This window comes from Haliaeetus leucocephalus, unplaced genomic scaffold, assembly GCF_000737465.1.
Source record: "Haliaeetus leucocephalus isolate CR32 unplaced genomic scaffold, Haliaeetus_leucocephalus-4.0 Scaffold495, whole genome shotgun sequence".
NCBI lineage: Eukaryota > Metazoa > Chordata > Aves > Accipitriformes > Accipitridae > Haliaeetus > Haliaeetus leucocephalus.
In genome coordinates, this window is record NW_010972931.1 from 6,709,218 (window position 1) to 6,734,185 (window position 24,968).

General features: G+C 45.4%; 1 protein-coding gene across 1 annotated transcript in view; it reads right to left on the bottom strand.

Annotated features, from left to right (window-relative positions):
* The window catches only part of MAP4K4 (mitogen-activated protein kinase kinase kinase kinase 4), a 168,600-nt gene extending 143,682 nt beyond the window's left edge, over window positions 1–24,918 (bottom strand). The window contains exon 1 of the mRNA XM_010575718.1: window positions 24,859–24,918. The gene's annotated coding sequence lies outside the window, so the exon portion shown is untranslated. The remainder of the gene's footprint in view (window positions 1–24,858) is intronic.
* Between the last annotated feature and the right edge of the window lie 50 nt (window positions 24,919–24,968).

Genomic DNA, 24,968 nt, shown 5'->3' on the forward strand with positions numbered 1-24,968 from the left:
CCTTGATACATCAGGGGACTACTGTTCATGCAGGAGGAACTTACTGTGCCACTTTCACCATACTGTATTAGACAGGATCCATTTTTGCCTTTTATCAATCTGATCAAGCCTTGCATAAAGCTACTGATTCATATAGGAACTAAAAATTAATATATGTACATGTATGTCCAAGGGACAGCTCTCACAGCTCCATACATTGAGGGGAGGGCATTGATTTAGAAGTCCTGATTTTAAAGATGCTGGCAGCCTGCCACAGCAGTTACATTATCTCTTTAGTATGTTAACATGCATGATTTATATTATTCTGATGTGCAGTACACACACAGTTCTCTCATACACTGAAAAATTCATGGTAACGACACAGAGGAGACCAAGCAACAACACAGCAGTGAGAGCTCTTCGTCAGAAGTCGCATGAAACACTTGAATAGGAATATTCCACACATGGCTTTAACTCAACATACTAATTCAACCTCTTTGCATTACATCCACCCTTCTATTCATCTTCCTTTTGTTGTCTTACCTTTTGAGTCAAAATTAGCACTTAATGTGATTTCACCATTCAAACCCTGGTTAAGATTAAGCTCACCGTTTCCAGCATAGAGAATAATAGCTAAAAGCACAGCACAAGCTAGAAGACCATTCCAGCAAACTTCTATTTGCTTTTTGCTATTTTCCAGCCCACATGAATATTTCACCCCCAGATTTAGAAAGAAACAGTTCTGGGCCCAACTGTACTGTAATTTTGTAAATGCAACGCTGAACAGAGATAGGTAGATAGATAGATAGATATAGACAATTATTTTCTAAAGACAATTATTTTCTAAAGATACAGCAAGCAACTGAAGTGTACAGCAACTCAGCATCACCCTGCTGAAAAATCCTACTCTGTGCATCCTAGTACTTCAACAGTCACGTGAATGACTTTGGGCCTGACCTCATAAGTACACCCACGTGCCAGCAAACCGTTCTGTGTCCAAACCCTCAACCTTTCTGAACCAAACATTCAAGCATAAAGTCAAGCCCAGAGTTCAGCTCCCAAATGAAGGTTTAGCAGCAGCTGAAGGTCACTCTGGTTTAGTGCTGGGCTCACTACAGCAAAACTTGAGAACAGCTAAAATAAAAAGAGTGGCAATCACCTAAAACAATTTTTGGTCCTCATTCAGTCCATCTTCCTGACTTAATGATTTGGGGCAAACAACAACTAACAGTTTTCTGCTCCCAATGCATCACTGACAAAGGCTATGCCGGGGCAAGCACCAGTCTCCTTAGGAAAACAGTTACAAAGCCTTCTCCTGGTTTAGCATCTTTTATTTCTGTTTAAGTTGATTAGATTTGTGATTTGGGAGTGAGAAGCATCCAAAATGAAAAGGCAAACGCTAGGCTCCAGGTCAGGATTAACCCCAATGGCAGCATGGCAAGGTAAAGGAGTTAATTTCCAAAGTAGCGATGTCCCTTGGAGCAGGCAGTTTAAAATCACTGCCTGGCACTTCTGCTTTCTCATCACCAAGGAAAAAAGAAAGCAACACTTCATCACGGGGAAGTAGAGAAACATTATTAATAGTTACCACAGTGTTCCTTGATTTTTCCTCTAGTCCGTGAAAGGAAATGGTTTGTTCTTAGCTGACAGGCAAGAGATGGTTTGGACTTACAAACCACCGGGGACATACAGGCCTGATAAAGGAGGGAGCTTTCTGTTCCCATGGAGCACAGTATCTACACAAGTATTCGACTCCCTCTGTTCCTCAGTCCCTCGCTGGGGGTAAAACTGGTACCTAATACCAGCAGCTCCTCAGTTCAGTCTGTCCTCCCCTCTCACCCCTCGGCAGTCCTGAGGCACTCTTTTCTTCTGAAAGTACACCATTGGGAGGGGACTGGAGTGGGTACTAGCACCCCCAACTCCCCTCTTCCAGGTGGAAGAACTACCATTAACAACCAACCCTTCATCCTCTCTTTCACACAAACAGTACTTCCATATTCTTAGACGTGCAGATTTAGGACTTCTTAGAAAGCACTGTATGTGATGACATCTCACACAAAGCTGTATGCATCATATCATCTCTCTCCCAAACCAATCAAACATTTATTCATGCAAAGTATTAAAATTAAATTAAATAATTAAAAGGTCAGCAGGCTGGTTTTGTTAGCTCCATCTATAAGGCATCTGCTCTCCCAGAGCCTTGTGGGGGTACACAATTTGTGCTCATGGTTTCACACGATAGCAAGGCATTGCCCACAGCCTTGCCTGGAGTCTACTTAGGGCATAACCCAAAAACGGAGCAGGTATTATGAACATAACATTAGGAAAAGGGTGGGAAAAGATCTATGAGGGCTTAAGTTGCCCAACCACCCCTCTCTTAATAACATACCATGTTTTCTATGGCATAATTAGTAGAAAACTGCCACCTCCCCTATCATTAGAGGGACTTCTCTGCTACTGCCAACCCAGGTTGGTATAGGGTAAAGTGGGGAACCCATTCGTGGGATGCCAAACCATATTTCACTGCATTTGCTTCATAGCTGGAAACTCCACCCAGACTTCCCAATTTATCAAATCACTTGCTACCATGCTTTCCATGCCCACAGTAAAGTCAATACACACAGGGAGAGGTGGACTCCAATGAACAAGAAGAACCAGCATCCTACTTTCCAGTTCCCCTTTTTCAACCAGTGTGTTTTCCAGCCCCATGCCTAGTGACAGTAGCCCTCTTCAGAGTAGAAGACATCCGCTGGACAAGCAGAAGAAACCACCCGGCAGCACGTTTTGCAGCCCAGGCCCTGGAAGTGCACAGGACTTTGGCAGAAGGGCACATGGTGCAGCAAGTCCTGTAAACTTGGGATCAGAGTCCGCAGAGGCCCAGCCGTGACCTTAAAAATGAATTTTATGAGTAATTCAACCTTGACCGGTTGCACACCCATACGTGGGCTTGGCACAGTGTGTTCAAGGAAGTTACCAGAAGACTATTATCAAGATGAAATTGGCACCACTAAACTCTGCCTATAAGCAAGGGCAACAATCAGCTTGTACAGATATCATTTATCATAGGTCTTATGGATGAAAGTTAACGTGCCAATTGACACTTCCAGGCACCAAAGCACAAAGAAAGAGAAGACCTGCAAAGCCCACCTCAAAAAAATAGTTCATATTGATGCATATATATGCATTAATATAAAGAAAAAAACCCCTTATTCCCTCAGGCACAAGTCAAACATTGTGCAAACAGCTGGACATTGCATTTTAAAAGCAGCGTCGCTAAATTGACAGGGCCTCTGCGGAAGGATGCTGTGCTTGTTAGGGGTATCCCTATGAGGTTGGGTTGACATTGCCTTCTCAGAGGAAAGGAGAGCTTGCTTGAGCAATTTGCCTAATGCTGAATCTATTTTAAGAGCAGTGACCCAGATCTTTGTTTTGTCAGCAGATGACTTGTATAACAGAGATGAATTGACAAGGAGTTAAACCAGCATTGGGAAACGCCAAGGTGCTGACGAGCATCGGCAGAGGTGGGTGACAGAGGAAGGTGACACCACCGGGCTCTCCCACCTGAGCTTAAGCTTTCAAACCTGCAGTCAGCCAGAGGGTCATCCGTGGCTAACACAAGCCCTGACGAAGATCAGCCCTAATCAGCCCCCGTGACCCGTACCCACACTGGGAGCATCTTTACCACAGCTGTCCATAGTAGCAGAGTCCTCTTAAAACACCCCTGGTCTCAGAGTAAGGAGCAGGGCGAGCCAGAGCCCTTCAGTAGGAGTTTTACCAGTGTTTTGCACACAGCAAACACATCCTCTACCCAAGCATACATAACCCGCCTGATGTTTCCTGAGAAACGAGGATCTGCCCCATACCTGCCTCAGCCTGAGGCGGGAGGTGAGAGGGAAATGGCGGAGCCGGTGCCCTCAGGTGAGCCACTCACTCAGCTGCGGCTGAGGGGTATGAATCACTCCCTCCACGCTCGCTGTGGCGAAGAGCTGCAGAGACTGAGGAGACATGTAGTCTTCACAGGTATCGTTAGACACTCGTCTGATCTTAAACATGCTTTTTATTACCGGTGATTAACACGCAACTGAGCGCTTGGCAAATCCGGAGGGGAGGGACTTCGCGGAGGCCCTGAGGCTGAGGGAGAAGGAGGGCTGCTGGCAGGCGGCGGGAGAAGGCCAAGCTACTCAGGTGGCTTGTATTATATTTTTTGTCTGGGAAGGTCTTTTGTTTTAGCTGTCTCCAGCATTTCTTAAATACCTACAACCTTATGGAAAACAGACTGAAGAAAGATTAACTTCCCAAGTATTGAATATTCTGAAGGATGGAGAATGCAAAACTCGGAGACCAAGAAGATACCATTGGGGGGGGGGGGGGGGAACCAAAACCTATAAAATCACAGAAAACATCTCTGGAAAGGGTCTCTCAAGAGACAAACAGCCACAGACCTGGTCAAAATAAGGAGAAATGGGGAAAGACTGACAACTTAACCACCAGCCTGCACCCCTACCCTGGTGAAAGTATTTTTAACAGCCCTGCATTGCACAGGATTGTGTTGATTCCTCACAACAAAATATCACGATTGCTCACGTGGGATCAGTGCTTTTCCCTTAAAAAGCTGGGTTCTTGCTAGGAAAGATACCTGCACTGTGAATAAGCAAACCAAGTTCTCTCTGGGGTGGATTTATTTTTTTTTTTTCTTACCCTCTGCAGTCCAGAGTCTGCCGTCCCAAAGCACGTGAGTGATAAAGCAGCAGCAAGAATAGACTGTCTGAAACAGCTACAAGCAACTGCTTATGGCTTGGGTTTTTTTTCCCCTTGACCTCCTTCTCCACTCAGTGTTTGGAGAACACCACCGCACTGTCCGACATAAATCGCATGGGGAGATAATGCAGGTGCATCTGCTCAGCAGAAATCGCCTGTGCCCATGGCTCCCCGGCAAGACAAGTTTACCCAAACGCTGGAAATGCAAAGCGGGGAGCAGGTGAAAGGTCCGACCTTTGCTCAGCTGGGAGTGGGGGGAAGAAAGCAAACAGGCACGGCAGCCGGTGGCACTTACATGCTTACAGCCCACAGACGGGCAAATATCCTCCAAATATAACTCAACGGGAGAGGAAGATCCAGAACCCTGCTTTAAAATGCACAGGGAGAATCAGCCTCTCTCCAGCCTGAAAAAAAAACAAACCCTAAGTATTTTCTGACATAAAATAAAATAAAATAAAATATTGCAAAGAAAATAGGAGGAGCGAATGCCTCCCTACCACTCCTCCCTCCCCACCCCACCATCCCTGGAAGCACCGGCTGCTAACAACACTTTAGCAAATTGCTGCCAATAGCAGAGAAAGAGTTCATTAGAAACAAATACACATACTTGCACTTTTAATAATAGATTTTTAATAAAGTATAGAAAGTAGCGATAAAACCAACCTCATGCTAATACAATAATCGAATCTTTCTGAAGCAATAAATTTCAGGACCAGAGCTTTCTGGACCTCCGAGAGTTGGAAACGTAGCCTTATGGCCAGCTCTGCAGGGATCACTCTGCTCATCACCAGGACATGGCTATGGCCAATTATACCCAAGTGCTCATTCCACAATGAAACGGGATCATTGGGGGGGGGGGGCCAGGGAGGGGCAGAAAAAAGGGAAGATGAAGAAAAATGTCAGAATCCTGCAGGCTTAAAAAAATCAGAAGTAATTAAAACCACACAGAATTCAAGTCTACTACAGATTTATCAAATATTTAATACAGAAAACCCTTAAGCATGCTGCTGTCAACTCAGCTTGAGAGAAATGTGCTCCTTTCCTAGCATATGGCTTAATCTGTTCCCAGGATGCATTTCTTTACTCAGTAATTTCAGTTTAAACAGAAATGAACTGTGGATGTATATTTTAGCTAAACGACTGCCTTTCTTTAAACAGACCCTGGGTAAAAGGGGCATTAACCTCCTCTCCCTCCGCCTGGTTCAGTGCCGCTTATCAGTGAGATGAAGGAGTATCTTTTCAAAGTGCGCCCTTTAATCCTTCTGGTGCCTAAATGTGAAGCTCCAGCAGTGCAATGCCCCCAGAGCAGGACGTGTGTGTCGTGTCCCCCTGGCTCTAATCTTCAATCAATTCCAGGAAGGAGAGCATGAAACACAACAGGTTAAATTCAGCAGAGCAGAACAAACAGGATCCGTGTCCGAGGGCAAGAGCATCTCTCTCCTGAGTTTGTTCTAGCAATCTGAACACTTCAAGGGGTCTAGCTGGAAATCTGCTGCAATTTAAACTCCTCCCAAGAACACAACCCACTTTCAGCAATTCCTGCACGGGATGGGTCCAGATCAATGGAGGGAAGCGAGCGATTCCCAAGTACTCAGGCACCTATATTATTATTGAATTTGCCATATAGGAGCAAGTAACGATTAGAGCCTTTTGCCTACCCAGTGCATTACAGAGGTTGGCACCAATCCCTCTAAGAAACAGATCTGCCCATTTGCCTGGACTTGCTGCTATTTTTCGTCCAGTTAAATCTTCAAGAAATACACAGTCCTGAAGTAACCATACAGCAGCCTATACCTTCCCTTAATGCCTTTTCAGCCTGCTAGTACCTTACATGTACACACCACATCTGAACAGTTTTCCCCTGGAACCAGCGCAGCTCCTCAGCAAATGAATCTCTGACCAGATGGTGGTCTCAACAGAAACTCCTCAAGTACCTCCTAATACCTAAAAAACAGACTTGGCTCAATCCTTCCGCAACTGTCAGCTCCTTGCAGATCAAGGGTAGTCGGGGGAGGGGGAAGGAGGGAATCTTAAAAAACAGCTTGAGCTATAGATGCAATTGTGGTTTTCCTGGAAGAAAGGCTGAGTGAGTACATTCAAAATTCCAGATATCTAAGTGGAAGAGCTTTGGTCTTTATTATTTGCTGCCTGCCGCTACCAGAGAGACACTGCATCATCATCCAGCACCTGAAAGACTGAATAAGGATACAGTGGCAACCAGCGTGCATAATGCTGGAGAGGAGATGTACGTCAGCTTCTTCTTCATCCCCCGCTGCTCACAATATGGCATAAGGCCACAGACACCCTTACGCACGCCTCAATTCACCCACAAGGTGAGAAAAATCTGAATAGATAACTAATTTTACTTCACCTGGTAAACCTGGCAGGCTTGGAAACTGTGAGTATAAGAAGCCCGGTGTGTCCCGCAGCTCTCCCACCCACTCCACTCCCGGGGAGGGCAGGAAAAGCAGTTCCTGGGCAATACGGTCCCAGTCGAAGCAGAGGGCAGGCAGCTCCCAAGGGGAGAGCATCCCTCCTGCGTAGGGGGCGGATGGCCCCGGCCGCATTCAGGGAGGAGAAGTGCAAGCGGCAAGGAAAACAGTGACTAAGCTCCAGGCTCCAAGGGCAGTCACTCCACATTTAAAGCTTCCCCCACCAAATGTTATTACCATCCTGACGAATTAAATGAACCATTTCTTAAGGCCGTGATGCCCACACAGTCTCAGGGGGACAATCGCCCAGGCTAAGCCACAGAACCAGAGACGGGATGCGGTGACAGTCCACGTGGAAGCTGAAAGCCAACAAGCTGAAGTCAGACCCACAGGGATGACCTGCTCTCCATTCTCGATTCCCCCCCTCCCCCTCCACCAGTTGCCTAACCCTTATAGTCTTACACACTGCATTTACAGAGCCAATAGGCACTTCCTTATACCTAAAGGACCCGGAAACAAAATTCACATATACTAAAAGTTCTACAGTGAATTGCAGTGAGCATCTAAAAGTCGCATCAAATTCTGAAAAACCAGAAGCATTGCAACGAAGCAGTTGAAGTGGGGTGGCAGGGAGCGATGGTGCTTTCCCAGATGGCAATGCTGGTAAAATATGTTGCAGAAGGAGAAATTTTTAGAAAAGGTTGTATTAAAATTTAAACCAGTTCTTCTCCTTTTATCTTTCTGACGGAATGTCTTTTTTACCTGCCACACCCAACCTCAAAATAAGTATCAGCTAAACTACAGTTTATCCAGCTCAGTACTGCATTTTCCTCTCCTGAATATAATTAACAGCCACCTCCAGTTTAAAAAGAGATTCCTTAAACTAACAGCTGCATCAGAATCAGCACTGAAATGCCTTGAGAGCTTTTGCTTAAACCCACACTTTGAAAAGTCATGACGGAGTTCATTTTCATAAGTCGGAAGACAGAAGAAAGTGAAATGTTTTGCTAAAATTTGTTCTGCATATGTGTAAGAAAGCTCCCCTCTGGAAATGCATTTCGCAAAATCATGCAGAGAAATAGCATGAAGCCATTCTCTTTGTAAAAGAGCAAACTGATTTGCAGAGGCTGGGTTTGAGGCTTAAAGGGGCAATTCAGAGATAAGGCGGCACTTCAATTGTGTTTTTACATGAAGAGTTTCCCAGAACTCTGTAAGACACCTGTCCTAAACATTTATCTACACATTGGTTAAAGCCTTTGCTTGTTTCCACTCTGCACCAACACTTGCATCAAATAGCTTTGTGGGGAAAAAAAAAAAAACCAACAAAAAAAACCCAAAACAATCCCAAACAAAACAAAACAAAAAAAAATCCCAACAAAGTCCACTTGGTAACTCAGTAGAAGGCTGTATTTCAGCAACAGATACAAACAGTGCAGATTTGAATCAGCTACTGCCTATCTCACAGCTGGGCTGCACCTGGATTAACCAAAAGTCAGAAAACGATTCCAAGCCTTATAGTTTTTAACCAAATTTGCAGCAGACTCCACAATGGTTTGCCATCACAGGCACAGAGCAAAGGCTGGGTTTTGATCTTGCTCTTTTTGGGAAGGATGGCGATGCCTGTCCTGGGAGCACCACACCATCACACCTCTGCCCTGTCTGGCCACCCTTTTATCCTTCCCACACCAAACAAGTCAGTTGTGCCCCATTTCTTCCCTCCTCCCCCCAAAGAGAGAAACAAAGGGCAGCAGTCTCTAATGGCTCGAGACTGAGGGATCTGGGGCTTGGTTTATTACATGCTTAACAGAGCACTGAATTACTGGTGGTTATTGCCTAGTTTAACTGCTTTCCTTAAAAGAGAAACATGAGCAAACAAGCATGTGTCATGAAAAAGCCCCTATTCAGACAGGAGCTGACAAGAGAAAAAGCATCCAGGGTTTATGACTGTTTATTAGCAGTTTTGCATTCAGGCACCAGCTGAGGCTGCAGCAAAGACTAATGCAAAGAAATCCCCACCTTGTCCACCCCACCTCCTCAGGGGGCTTGTCTAGCCCTGGATTTACCACCCAAGGTTAGCACACACCAAGTACCCGAGGCTTTAACCATACAGACTTAGCATGTGTCAAGGGCAGCGTGCCTTGTCTAGACAAAGACTTTCAATGCGCTTTAGTTAGCATATACAAACCTCACACCTTCAATCCCAGCAGAGAGAGGAGCCCTGGGAGAGACCATCCCTGCAGAGCTCCTCCGACTGCTGCCTCCCCCGGCGGCGAACCCCCTAACTCTGGGAGGCGGCACCACAGTTTTGTCCCAAAGATGGGGAAAAAGAATAATAAATTACCCCAGTGGATGAAAAAAGACAGACCTGAGACCATCTTCCTTCTCTTTTTTGCTCTGCTGACAGGTAACAACTGTGACCCCTCTGCCTCCACCTTCCAAACAGACAGCACTGCAAGCAGAGGTAAGCCTGAAGCCTTCATCTTGGGCACAGATCTTCTCGATGCCCAATAAAGAGGGGGTTTAATAGGCTTTCTCCACGGGGAAGCAGGGGGTAAGAGGACAATAGCAGACAGGTTCTCTCACTCCATCTACCAAGTCATTTATTTTTCATGAAACTTGTAAGGATTTTAGATCCACACCCCAAACCAAAACACAGCTGAAGTCAGCCCTGGGGTTGAAAAAGTGTTGAGGACAGGGTAAAACGGACGGAGCCTCATTTCTTCAGAAAGCCAGGCTAAAAAGAGACCACAAAAAAAGATCTAAAGAAGGTACAGAATGCGTGTGGAGAAACACATTAATGAAAAAACAAACAAACAAACCTCACTCACCTTGGCAGAACTACAGCCAATACCAGAGGTCATGCGGATTTAACCATATCCTTTCTATTTGTTACTTACTTTTATACCAAAAAAAGAAAAAAAGCCACAGACAAGCCTACAGGAAGAAATGCAAAGGATGATGAGTGTAGAGTTTAGAGGAAGGGAGAGCAGCAGGAGGAATTCACCCACATCAGATGAGTATGAGGGAAGAGAGCAAGAAGGACAAAACAAACCACAGAAAGGGAGAGAAACCTGCCACCACTAGAAAAAGGGGAAAAATAGAAAATTCTTTCTATGAGAAAAGATTAAAGAATAAGTCAAAGAAGTTTAAGATGTAAGGCACTTCCAAAAAGTGCTATTTCTAGAAACAATACTTTTTTCTCTCAAGTCTGATGAGGGAACACTGTCTCGAACCCAAAATGTGCAAGCCTTTGCCCATGGCGGTAACCCCAAGCTGCAGAGCCAAGCTGATACCCAGTTTACTTCCACTGACTTCAGCAGCTGGGGCCTGGATCCTGGACAGGCAAAGTACTTCTAGCTTTAGAAAAATAACCTAAACTAAACCAATATACACCTGAACACTGCAGTAAGAAGGACTACCTCTACCATGCTCTTATTCCACCGCACTTCTTCTCTCAAATGACATTTACGCCTCAAATTATAAATACACAGGCAGTCTGCATAATCTGTTAAGGATATTATTCCTGCCAGCCTAAGACAGCAAAGACATTCAAAACATTTCCCTCACAACATTCAAATCATGAAATCATGTATCTGTTGAAGAGAAGTTTGGCTCAGGCGCTCACAAGACTTTTTCTGCCGTCACGCAGAACGGTTCCCGAAACTAGGTGGTTTTGCTGACGACTGTGATTCAGACGCAAGTCCCTAGTCATTTCAGCGTGTTGTTTTTATCATCTTTCAAAGCTGTCCATAGTCACTATTAAAAGAAATCCGCAGAATTCAGTGCAGCAGAGGCGAACCCAATCTGCACCCTGCAAAGAAAAACCTAGGACTGAGCATCCTCGGAACAGCCCCGTCCTTCTCCGGGGAAGCGCAGCATCTCAAGGTCAGGTTATAAGCACGGCTCTCTGGGAAACACTCTGTACTGCTGCTGGGTGCACGGTGCACAATCTGCACAGGAAAAAAAGGAATGGCCTTTGAAGGCAGACAAGCTATTAAATTTTTACTAGGCGAAATGTTTACCAAAATAAATCTAGTCCTTTCCACTCTTGGTTATTATCATAACACATATGGTAACTGACACACAATTAATGGAGCTTTAAACCAAGAGTTCTTGGAAGGAAAATGCACTCCCAACTTTTCAGCTAACCTTGACAAAAAGCCAGGTTTTGGTAAAGTTCAGCAACAGAAGTGGCTTTATGAGATTCCCTGTTTATTGGGCACCTCTCACTCTCACAACAAGCACCGGCTCCGAGCAGAGGGGGTGAGAAGAGGCTCTGCCGAGTCAGCACCATCCACCACCACTGACACAGACCCACCAGCAGTCAAAGCTCACCAGAGCAAACTACCACCTCAGAGGTACTGTACCACCCACACCCTCTTCCGTGGGTTTTCATGTACATGTGCCGTTTCACATCAGTCAACAACAGTTCAGATGATGGCACCCTCAAAAAGAACTTCATCTCCTCTTCTCCGAAGCGTATTGATCCTGCAGCATGAACGGATATTAACAGTAATGGTACACTTCAATACCCAAGGCTACTGGCTTTGTTTCCAAACTCCCAAGGATCTACAAACTAAGTTGATGACATCTTTACAGATTTGAAATGCTGTTCACATTGCCTTTTCCCATCTTCTCCAATGTGAGTTACAGAGACAGACTAAAACCCACGTTATGGTGCTACTGGCTCAGTAGATTCTCCAGCAAGTCAAGGTATCTCCAAGACGCAGTGCTTTCAGCACAGCCCTGTACTGTATAAGCAAGCAGGACCCCTCTCCCTGCTGGAATAAAGTAACCAGATACTACCCAAGGCATTCCAGCTGCCTGCTTAACCTTCCCTCCTCCTTTCTGCAATAGGAAATCCTACTGGTGGGGAACACAAAATAAAACCTTCCCCTTTCCCATACAGCCCAGTGCAACCGCACCGTATGTATACAAAACATATTTCCTTACAACAGCACATGCTGACTACATGCTTTGTTATCGAAAAGCTAAGAGGTGCAGAGCAGCAGCAGAAGAGGACGCTCCAAAGTCAAACCCTGATCGCAGCAAGGACTTGATCTGTGACCGAAGCAGCAGTGTCACTGACAGCAGTTTCATTGCCCCTTTCTCTTTTCCTTCCCCAAAACCCAACACAAGCACTGCCCCAACACTCGGTCCATAAGAAGGCACCTCCAAACTCAGCAACTTAGCTGGAAAGAAGTCTGCTCAATAACTAATATATTTTTATTCCTGAAGAGGAAACCAGAGCACTCTTCCATTACCTCAGAGGAAACCTAAGGAAAGGTAGCATTACTCAGGACTGATTTACTGCCTCAAGCCATTCAGAGAACCATAAAGCCAGTGACATGTAAGACAAGCAACTCATTCACAAGAGCTCTTTGATCTTAAATACAAATAAAATTAGGTCAATATTAAAGATTTTCATTCCTTGCCATATAAGACTTCCACAAAGGCTAAGAATAGGTTTTCCCATCCCTTCTTTTAACACTCAAGTTATTTAGCAAGTAACATTTCTTTCACATGACTTGAAACATTTTCTCCATATTCACTTGTCATCGCTCCAGAATTTAACTCTTGGCGAGAACCTAAAACACACAGAGGGAGCTGCATAAAGCATTCTCCATAGCCCCCAAGGCCCAGTCAGATCAGAGAATTTCATTGCATTTCACGGGAGGGAAAGAAAGGACCAAAGCGCACCTTTCCTAACACTCAGATTAAAAAAAAAAAAAAAGATTTTTCGGTAATTTGTTATTCAAAGCATTCCAGCGATTTTTAACAGATGAAGAGGAGAAAGCCTGTGCTGTCACTATTAATAGGCTGACATTCTTTCTTCCCCCGCGAGACCACACCAGAAACACAGGCGAAGGCGACAATTTAAGGAAGCCTGGAGGTGTGCCAGCTCTGCCAAAGCCAAAGCCCCAACCCCTGCGGCACAGGGACTCCTCCGAACGCGCCCCGGGACGAGCGCATCAGGTGCGAGGTATGGCGCTGGTGTACAAAACACCTGCCCTGAAATCAGGGAGGTCCTTTACATCCGAGACTTCCCTGTAGTTCTCAACGCTGTGCCTTTTGTTCCTTCTCCTGCAACAGTACATCGTTAACTTGATCTGCTGAAATAACAGCGGATTGTAGGGTAAGCTAAGGATGTAGCATCACCTTGCATTTTCGGTTTAACATGCTTGATTGTGTTAGGGTAGCTTTAAAATGTTATTTATTTGCTTTCTAAATCAACCAAGAGCTCTCATACGCAGCAGAAGGCCCCTGAAGCTATCACTGTAATGTGATACCTGCCCATAAACGTCAATATACCAATTTTAAAGGTATTAACGCTGCCGTTTAGTCATGGTAAAATATCCTAATACCTGCCTCACCTCTGTTACAGAGAGCAAGACAGTTAAACGCGAGCAATTCAGTGCAGGCCTTCCTGCAAAACTCATTTGAACAGAAACCTCACCAACTGCAAGACAGCATGTAACAATTCCACCGCAAAAACAAGTAAAACAAGGAGGGGTACCACTAGGCTCACCCTACAACACCCACCTGCCCAGCCACCCAAGAAATTTAGCCCTTTCCTTTGGACAGCTCTTAAGAGACCGGAGGGTCAATATGCAAACTCTTCCTCCTCTTTGGCTTGGGTAAGCATGAAAGCTGATCCCAGCTATCACTAAGGCAAAGAAGGGATCTCTTTTGATTAAAGCACAGAACTTTGCGTCCAGAGATTTGGATTGTACTTTTGTCACGTATTTCCTGGGTGGCTGGGAATGAATTCCAGTTCCCCGCTGTACTTCCCTCCCATATCCTCACCCTGAAGTAAAGCACAGTGGATAACTTGAGTATCAGAGGAGAAGCACACAAGAGCTCCGCTTCTTTCTGTGTTTATACGGGAGATTTCCATGCAATTGACAGTTCGGTTTAACAAATGCTGTGGAATATGAAACTTCAAGTACTTCAGGCACGTCCGCTGTAGCTGCTGAAGGAACATGCAGTATATTGCCTCAAAAAAACCCAAGTGTTAATTAGAGAAAAGATACTCAGATTTACAACAGATTGAGATTTAAAAATAAGATTCACAACCAGATTGAATTCTACTAGCTGAGCTTACAGCTACGGAGAAGCAATATAATGACATGGCTGGGGGAAAAAAAGAAAAACAAAACAAAAACCCCAAACAGGTTTGATGGGAAAGGATACCTTGCAGAGAAGAACACCTTTGAAAAAACAGCTTGAATGTCAGGCACTTAATTACAACCCTTATCAACATCATCAAAAGAGTTAAAGTATTTCTATAGTTCTCTCCTGAAAAACAGTAACCTAGAATAAACACGTTCTCTGCAGAAGTATAATTTATCTGAACAGGAAAGACACCAGCGCTTACTGGTGAGGGCACAGAGAGGAGACACGAGGCATTGACTGCTTTTCACACTGATAGTTCTTCTCAACCAGATCCCTCAGAAGTTCTGCAGAAATAAATTTGTCTACATCTAATTTCCCAGCCTTCATGTAAGAGTGCAGAGATACTAGCTGAGGGCAAACACACTCACCTCTTGGCAAGTGCATGCAAAACCAGGTCACTTATTTATGAGTCTTCTCAGAAAAGGGATGCTTCCCTTCCAGTGATGGGCAAGAGGGGTTTTACATGTCATTCACACATCCACTTACAAAGGCATCTTCACTCCTACTATATATCCCACAAAGAAGATGGACTGTAGGAGCTACTACATGCATGGTACAGAGTGGGGTCAACCTGTCCAACCTTAGACATCTAGAAGACATACAACTGAGACATTCATCCTAAGTTCCCATTACAATTAACAGACAAAGACTCAGGTAAAGAGCAATTTATCTCGTCCTAGGGTAGTTATCTCCAGAGGCCATTCCCTGTCCTATTTCTCTCCACTGTGAGTCCTAGAGCACATAGCTCAGATTCAGACAGTGAACGGACAGTAGGCAGCCCACCTACTTAAGCACCGTTCAGAAGTACTAGCCAAGCTCACTGCGCAGAAACAAGCTGTAAATTACTGACCAAGACATGCATATCTGTAGCTCTCGCTACAAAATGCATTTTTCACCTATCAGGCCACCATAAAATAACTGGAGATACACAGCACTATCAGTTTTTTGGAGAAGCACAAAAGAAACTCAGTTAGGGCTTCCAGTCGGCAAACAACTCATCATTATAGGCAAACACTGCTGCGCCAGTTCCCCCAAGAATTATTTTGATTGCTGCAGTAGCACAGGCTAGTGGACTACAGCTAAGGGTCCATCAGCATTTTGATTTTCTTTATGTACCCCTGCTGCAAGGGCTTATAATTCAGGTACAAGTATTCTCTCTTGACAACAGCCTTCCAAGTTGGGTACAGTTGTGCTACCTTTTAGGTATTCTACTGAATTTTCCTTATGCAGCACAAAAATGAAGAAAAATAATGAATTCCAGTAATGTTGGGAGGCCACCAGACTTTAAGATACATAAACCCAAGTACGGCACAGTATACTTTACTATAACACATTAAGGCCCATGGACCTTAAGCTTTTCTTTCCTGGGTTTGAAAACAAAACAACCTAATACCACTAGATAGCTCGAAGTGTACGGGGCAGGTTTTGAGACAAGTTTATTTTGGTTTGAGCTTACTGCCTAAATTAGAACCATGAACTCTTGCCCACTGTCATCCCCTACAGCTACTCTCACAAAATCCTCGGAAGAAGCAACTGAAACTACCAGAGCTTAACTGGAATTGACTGCTGTATTTTTAAGACTTCAAGTAATTTTTAACAGTTCCAAATGCAAAAATCTCCAAAAAAGTGCATCAGCTTTGAGGTAAATCAGCAGGAGTAAACTATTGCCTTGCTAGTTCTCAGGAAGTTAATAAAAACTCAGATTTGGTGCAACTGAGTGTTTCAAGCTGCTGCCGTTCTTTTTAAGTAACATCCTCCCATTTCACCTCTGTCCTCTGGTGAAGCTGCCAGGTGCAGGAACCAGAGCCAACAAGTCCATAGCATGGACTGGTACAACATAAGAAGATGATAACCCAAACATTCAAACCTAAAATGAGTCCGATTTTCAGAGCCCTAAAACATCCAGTGAAGCTAAGGTGAACTCCACAGGCATACCAAAAAGAAAAGCCACTTTTGGGGATAATACAACACAGAGTGAGGAGCCAAAGACCAGGCAGACGGGCGTTACGCATGGACATGAGGACCAGCATTTCCATACGGAGAGTGGCACTGGAAGAAGCAAAGCCTTCGGAGGGAGGTAAGGAGCAGGGCAGCACTCACGCCTCCAAAGCTGCAAATACAAAGTGCCCACAGGGATCTTTTAGGACTTCCCCGGCCAGGGTGGTGGGAAGAGCATTAAGCAAGCAGACCTCACCAGCAGCCCCAAAGCCAGGGAGTTACTGGGGCTCTCGAGGCACACAAGGGGCAGGGGGGGAAGCAGACGAGGGGCCGTGGCGTACCACCAAACCCCAGCAGCTGCATTGCTGATCGCAGCCCACAGCAGACCTTCTCCAGGGGCAGTGCTGCTCTGCTCCGGGAAGAGTGCGCCTACAGCCCATGTAGCTCCTTCAGCCACAGGTACAAACCCGTGAGTCACTGCAATGCCTGCACAGAGAGCTCTTACCTACGCGCCATGGGACAGCTCCAAAGGGAGGGGACGGAGACATACCAGATAAGCACTACAATACCAGTATAACTGCATCCACGTTGGGAGTTTTACCACATTAGCTGTTTTATTACTAGACAGGCTGATCAGGACCTGTTGGCACTTGCAGTGTCCTGTTTGTATAGCGATAATGACAGCTACAGTGGCAGAGCAACCCAGGGAGGCGCAGCTTCAGTGGGAAAGAAGCATTTTGCCAGGAGTGTTAAACAATCTTCCCTCAAAAGACATCACTTATTCTGGCACATGGTCACAACACAGCTAGGTGGGCCGAGGGAGGTCTTGTCAGCCCCAGCCATTCTGAAATCAGCACAAAAACCCTGTGTCAATAAACCTTCCCCTGGTGTGCATAAGCCCAAAGCTTGGCTGGCTAGTGAAAGCCAGCGAACTGCCACGGGTAAAAGCTAATCTCTTTCATAATATATAAATATATATATATTTTAATATAAATTACATATGCTAATGTATTTCTACTGACAATTAAGCTGTCCCTTATATTAAGCACTTCCCCAACTCCACACTACTTTTTGTCTCCCACAACTATGAGTAGCCCACTAATTCATCTTCAATCTTTAAGCCAGCTTCCCCTTCTTCACCCTCTGATTCCCACCGTAAATTCACCTTCAGTAGACTGCTTCTCTCTGAGCTGTCCTACCCTCGTTCTAACTCCATATCTTCCTGTAGACTTGGTCCTTCACTTGTCAGTATGATGCAAGATCAAGAAGGAGGGCGGCATGGGAAAACCCCAGGGAGAAGTCAACACCCTTCATGCCTGCCACAGTGAGCTGCACAAGGCACTTGAGATAGGAGTTCGTAGCACCAATTTCTCAAGTGAAGAGAAGCCTACTGCATTCATACATCCATCTGGTCTCTATGTGCCTCAGAAGTGCAAGACCTCTGCAAGGCTGAGCACCTCCATTCCCCAGTCTCTGGGATTTCATCCTTCTTCAGTGGCGCTTCTCACAGGTTTCCCAATCAGCACCAAATTAAAACCAACACCACTGAGGTCAAATTGTAGCTCTTCATTACATTCAGAACAGCAGATTTCACTCTGCTGCAGGACAGCAAAGCCCAGCAGAGCAAGGGACTGCTCTGCCTGCAGGACTATTGTGTCTCCAGTCTGTACTCGCTTCTCTTTGAGAAAGCTGCTCTGTCCTTTTTCTAACACTGAAATACATCCCACAGAAGTTGGGACTGCTGAGCCCAGTGGCCATCCAGGAGGAGATACATCAAGCCTTGCTCGGGAGAGGACAGGGGACCAGGAGTGAGGGTTAGGAGGAGGCATCATGAACTTCACAACAGCATATTGACCATTTGGCAGCACTCTGCAGTTCATAATCAGTGTCATTTTGTGCCTCCATGCAAGTGTTTCACACCACATCCAAGGCAGAAAATACACTTTGAAAGTAATACTGAGACGCAGTGTCAAATTCTCCAAGTCCTCTACATTCAAAGCTCCTCAAGGTTCCCAAGAAGTACACACAGTTGTGGGTTTTTTCCTCCCCCTTCCCATAGTTGCCCGATTTTAGAGCCAACAGTCTCTTTTTTTGAGCCTGTGCCGACCTGAGAAACAATCAGGGACCCATAATGCTACAAATGCAAGGTATGTGATAAGAAAACTCTCATACAAAGCTATGAGATCGCCTCCCAAACCCACCTCTCGTTCAAGCAAGTTGAATTCTTTCCACCAGCTCCAGTGGGAGTTGGACTGGGACCTAAAATAACGCCGCAGATAAGGATCTTACTGTAACTTTTGACTACAGTCAAGCTCACATTGTGCAAGTCAATGCTATTGAGCTTAGATATCAACGTCATCCAAAGGCAGGGAGAAATACTTCTGGCGGAGCCAGAGTGTACAGTCAGAAATGTGAAACGGGAAAAAACAAAAATACCCCTTTCCTCCAAGGAAAACAGAACTTGAGAAGGCAGGTACACAACCTACCCGGCTGAAATCACTCTTGCAACAGAAAGTACCACTTGAAAAGAAGATGACTAGAACATAATGTGTATACACAAACACATGCTAGACCACATGAGAAAAGTCAGCTAGCATTCTAGTCCAAAAATTTATATTAAAAAATGTATACGCTGAAGGCAGGGAAATGCAAAGGGTGAACACCTCTTGTAATGCTGGATTCCCTTTGGGGACATTCCTCTACATCATCCCCTAGGGTGGGAGGTGCGGACCTGCCATCATCACAGAGGCCAAAAAAAGCATTTCTGCACACTGCCGCTGAGGTTTTGGTGCCTGGAAGTTGATAACATGTCACCAAAATTTCCATTACCAGGAGAGAGCAAAAAGAAAGCAAGGAAACGGAAGGTGCACGTTCCTCTTTTTCTCCCCTTCTTTCTTTAATATCCCTAAACTAATAAAAATCCCTATCCTGGGCTGTATGAATAAAGCTCACCTTCCCCAGGCCTGGAGCAAGGTGCAGAGACCTTCATGGGGAAAACCATCAGCCTTCGCAAACCAGGGGAAATGACCCAACCATTGCCAACGGGGAGAGAGCACACATGCACAAAAAGCAAGGAGAGAGTATGAGATGATTTCAACTGAAATTTTATCCACATCAGTTGAAAAATCTTCCTACAGAAAGCTGAAAAAATTTCCTAGGAGTCAGCATAAGAGTCTGGACTGTATTTTGTTACATCCATCACCTCGAAGCCCTGCACACACCCAGGTCCCAGAGTGCCAGGCCCTCTTCTCGTTACTCCAGGAATAAGGAGTCCCTGTCCCAGGAGCCTGCAATTTGATTTAAGACAAGATACATAAAAAAAAAGACGTTTTGACAAACAGACAGATGGACTGGGGGAGGAAGAACAAAAGGGACATGTGGTTACCCACAATTGGCAGGTTGCTTTCTTTTCTCTTTTTCTTTTTTTTTTTTTTTAATAAAAATAAATATCAGTAATCCCCACTGGCCACCTGCCTAGCTTTTGTATATTTAATTAAGAAGGATTTGGGTGATGGAGAACTGGTCAAAAGTTCAGCCAATTTGGGGGAGGACAGGGGAGCAAACATCTAGCCGCAGGACCCAGAGAAATGCCAGTACTCCAGCTGCTGCCTGGTCCTTCCCGATTTCTCCAACGCCAAACTCTCCCTTTGCAACACAATCCATGAAAAATCAGAGGAGGAAGGGAAGAAGGGCAGTTCATACTTAAGAGAGCTGGTCTGGACCAGTTCCTGAAAGCCAGTGACCTCACTGATCCTCAGTACAGTTTGTCTTTATAGCGATAAGACTGGAATTGTATTCATGTTTAACAAAATCATTTGAATCCACAATGATGTCCCTTTAGCAGCGAGAGAAAGAAAGGGGAGAGGGAGGGGAAAAAAAAAATTCAACTGAGTTAGTAGAGAATACCAAGCACTGTCCTCTCTTCCTACCCCCTAACACAGTCACCTTGTAAGATAGAAAGTCCATTAAGACAAAAATAGAGTATCCTTAGCGTGGGAAAACATTTATCCAAGTTTTAATTTATTTTCAAATCAGCATTTAAACGATCACATCTTACATCATTTCCTTTTATGAGCCAGCAGTTAGACAATACACATCATTTACATGCAGTTTTGGAAGGCTGCAACATAAATCAACAAAAGAAGCCTTCACTATGAATTAACTATTACAAGGCTCTTAGAAAGCCACACCAGCCTGCGTTGAGGGCAATTAGCAGTATCATCCCTAATTCTCAGCTTTCTGGTGCACTCCTGTTATGCCTCAGAACTCACACAAAAACATCCTTCCCCCCAGTCATTGCTGCTGCAAGAGAATTACGATGCCTACCTGTGAGAGGTAACAGCACACTCACAACAGCTATTTTAAAGTGTTAGCTGTCTTTAAAAACACGTACACACACACAAAAAAACCAAAGAGAAAGTGACTAAGCAAGTTAACACAGTTCAGTCTCAATTGCAAAATTAGTAAGCCTTATGCCTCTATGAACGATCAGACGGTAGCGATTTTAAAATCTGCAAAATATTAACCAATGCCTTTAGTTCACAGGTCATTTTTGCATTAAAAAAAGAAGGGAAGCAAACACCCAGTTCGAATCTTATCTCGAGGCAAATTTCGGGAGTGTTTTCATTTCGTGTGAGCCAAACTTCAAATTAAGCTTACTACTGGATGCGAAAAACTAAAATCTAACCGCAGCAATGCTAAAAATGCTTCTCCACTATTTGCAAAAGATCAAAAAAAAAGTCCTTAAGGCAGCTAATCATTTGGTAAGCCGGCTACAAGTTCCAGTTACGCTGAAGTGCTCTGATAAAGCAGGACGGAGCTCAGGAGGAAAGGAGAGTGGTGGCACAGCCATCCCACAACGCAGCAGCAGGGCACAAAAAGCACAACTACAGGCTCAAACCACTTTTCTGCTGAATTCTGTGCCATCCCCATCATCCCCTGCTCGCATCTCTGCTGCTTAAAGGTGGTACATCGCTACTCTGGGGCTTACAAGAGGGCTTCGGGGCCAGTGGGCTCCTCTGCCAGCTCTGCCTGCTGCGGGCAAGCCCGCACTTGCCTCTGGCTCCCAGCAGCTGATACCAACCTGGTGGAAGGGAAATTTCTCTTCCCAAACTCCAGCAGAGGCGTGGGGCTCCTTAAAAGTGTTAAACTACAGGCTCAGGGGGTTCCTCGGCCAGTCATTTCTGCACCAGCTCGGAGGGAACTCCGCTTGCTGTACTTTGCAACGTTTAACCCTTTGCTTTCTAACTTGCAGAAGCCTCCTTCTTCCTTCCGTGCCATCATCCTCGGATTTCGAACCAACTACCAAAGGGCGAACAACTTCCAGGCTGGCCTTTCATTCCCCAGGATTTCAGATAAGCAGCAGAGGAGCTCTGCTTTGCCCCAGGATGAACGAGCCAGCCCCGCCGCTGCCCCTTCCCCTTCCCCTGCGCCGGGCAAAGACTTCCCCAAAACAGCCCGTTCCTTTTGGGCACCCAGGGCCGGGGAACCCGGGGCTCAGTTTTTTCCCCGATGCACCGCTGTGTAACAAGCTCCTCTTGAAACACAAGGCTCCTTCACACAGGAGAGGTGTAAGCGAGCTTGTGAAGATGAAAATAACATAAACTCTATAGGCTTTAAGCAGAGCGGCTGAAAACTTTGTATTTTTAATACTTCACCGCCGAGGTCCCGGGCCCCCAGTACGCTCCACATCAGCCAACCCATTTAACGGCATAAAATCCCAGGAGGATCCACACTGCTCTGTGACAGGGAGTAACTTCACTTGCATTTAGGTGCCAAGCAACTAAGGGCTGCCCTCCTATTTCATGAGCTTATATTCATCTCTGCACCTATATATACACCTAAATAAATACCTAAGGCCGAACTATCTATAGAAATATCACTAGCCAGATCGCTCGAAGCTATTTCCAGCAAGCTCGGCGAAGGCAAAGAGGAGAAAACCAGGACTCTTTCCTGCTTTTCAACAGGTCAGCGCGGTCTCCTTCCCACCACCGCTGGAAAGCAGACTCCCCAGCGAGGCAAAACGACCTTCGGTATCATCGCCAGGGTGTATGAGCTAGACAAAGAGATAACGTCATGCCCTCTCCCGCTCCCTCCGTCCTCCCCGCAGTGGCAGGTAGCCAGCCAATCCCACTCCCCGCGTCCCGGTGACATCATCGCTGATGCCGATACACAAATGTGGAAGTACATCAAACTAGCAGTACCCCGGAGATCTCCGGGACGTGGCTCTTCAAAGACAACCTAACCCCTGCCAGTCCCTTGGGATGACAGACTGGTTAAAAGGGAAATAAAACCGTCTGGGAAGAGGGATTTCAAGGAGAGGTTGCTGGGTAGGAGGAAAGCGGAAGGCGACAAGAAAACACAGCGTAACCACGTTTTTCCCTCGGTTATGCAGTTCCTCCGAAAGCCCTCAAAACATACACACACAGCTTCATCTCTGGGTGTCCCGGGAGCATTTTTCCTAACAAAAAAGCGGCTGAGAAAAGTTAGATACTACTGCACTGCTATTGCACTGATTATTTTTTTTACATTACTGCACTCTTTTAAGAAGAATGCCGAGGTTTAATCACAGCAAGGAAGTTTTTTGTTTTGGTATTTTTTGTTTACGTACAACCCTGTTAGGCGTCCACATTTTAAGACTATGTACACAAATGCGGACAAATGCTTAAGGAGTAGCAGTGCCAATCCAAACTTACACACCTGTCAATCTACTACTGTCTGACAGGCTCCATAGCAAAGCAGCATTTACCTATTTCTTTTATTCCTGGCACCCAAACCACCATGCCCTCCGTTACCAGGCAGGAGGAAACATTGCCACCGTTGTCTAACCAGTGAGGAAGGGCAGGAGAAATCTTGTCAGACACACACTAAGCCTAGTGCCCTGACAGAAACCGCCTGCTGCTCCCCCTCTTACAGAGTGACACCGATGCCCTTAGACCTCAGGTGTTCATCCACTCTCCCAAGTCAATAAATGCACGTGCTGATTTTCATCTCTAACGCTAACTATTCCAGGAAAGTTCTAGCATCCTTAAGGAAAATTAAATCTAAAATTTCTACTGTCAAGACTGTTAAACCACCGACAACTTCGCTCATTAAGTCAAAGCATTAACAAGTAAGCCGAGAAACAATGCACCAAATTGCAATAATTAACAGGAGAGTTTCAAGTCACACATTCACGCCCTACTTTTTTTTTTTTTTTTTTGTAAGAAGGGTTCAGGTGATGCAAGCTCTGGGAGCAGAAGGATTACAGAAAAAAACTAAATGGTGTCATTCAATTTGTCAGGAAAAAATGTCAGAAAAAAATTAAACGGTCAAGGTGGTGTCAAAGTGCAGCTTCTCACTCATCCCCCCCTCCTCCTCTGGCTTTTTGACCCACATCCTTTTTTCCAGCTTTCTGCCAACAGCAGCAGTCTGGTTATTCCACTTCTGGTCTTAAAATGCAACGCGCACGCTGCGCAGACAGACTACTTCTCCACCATGAAGGCTGAGGTTCACGCCCTCAAAACAAACCAACATGTGTTTCATTTGCAGAAGAGGCACCAAAGTGCTTTATTTAGTTACTGGAGCTGCAAGGAGCAGTATCTTGTCATCAGGGAAACTCACCAACTATACTGCAAAAAAACCAACAAAAAAAACCCAAACCCAACAAAAGCAACTAGGCATACTCGCTTACTTTCAGTTATCTCTCCTTCCCTCTGCAAATGTGCCTCGCATTTCTACCCAGTTTAAGGCTAGAGCCTTCAGTCTTTAGCCAAATATTAAGACTGTGTGAATAATTAGTCATCCTGGTAGCTAGCACTCACTGCAAAGTCATGCAATCTCAAGATTTGTTTGTTCCACTGACTGCACAGTGGAGGAGGGGGGGGAAAAAAAAAAAAAAGGAGGCTAGTTTCACACCCACATGGGCACTCTCCGATTTCTATTTTTTTTAAAGTCATACACTTGTCAAACAGGTTATTCTGGGAATTCTGATTTTCACGAAATAAGCTTCCCTGCTTCGATCGCTTATTATTGTCAGGCTGCCCGCCCCATCGCTGCACTGCACAGCGCAGTGGGATCGGATGCAGCACCACTCACCCCCGACTCGACAGCTTCAGCACTTTGAAGGTTTTCCAACAAGGAAACCGGGTGACAATTTTAATGAAGGCCAATGCCTTTGTCTAAAGTCACCGCAGCAGCAGCAGTAACTTCCACGAGGACTTCCAGCAGCAATTTTGAATAAGCCCGTGGACCTCTTTGTACAGCCCGGACACCCTCTGACAGGGTCCGCTCGGTTTGGTCACGTCTCTGGACGGGGGGAGTAGGGGGCAAAAAGGACAATAAGGCACTATTTCATCATTTCAGGAGGGGTACTTGGGAGAGTAATTTATGCCCCTCTGGAAAAAGAGAAGCCAAGAGGCTGACAAACTTGTCACGGGCAGCAACAATGACAAGGACAACATTTTTATCATCCCTAACTGTTCCGCCTGCCACAGCGGGTGGCTCGCCCTCAGCCCTGCGCTCAGCCCGGCAGAGACACCGGCTACACCTCTAGAAAAATGGCAATAATAAAAGGAGAAGAAATTCTGCCACAAACCTTGTAGACTTGCCCGTACGTGCCATTGCCAACCACTTCCACCAGCTCAAAAATCCCAGCGGGGTCCTGGGGAAGGGGAGGGGGGGAGGAAGAAGGGGCAAAAGGGGCGG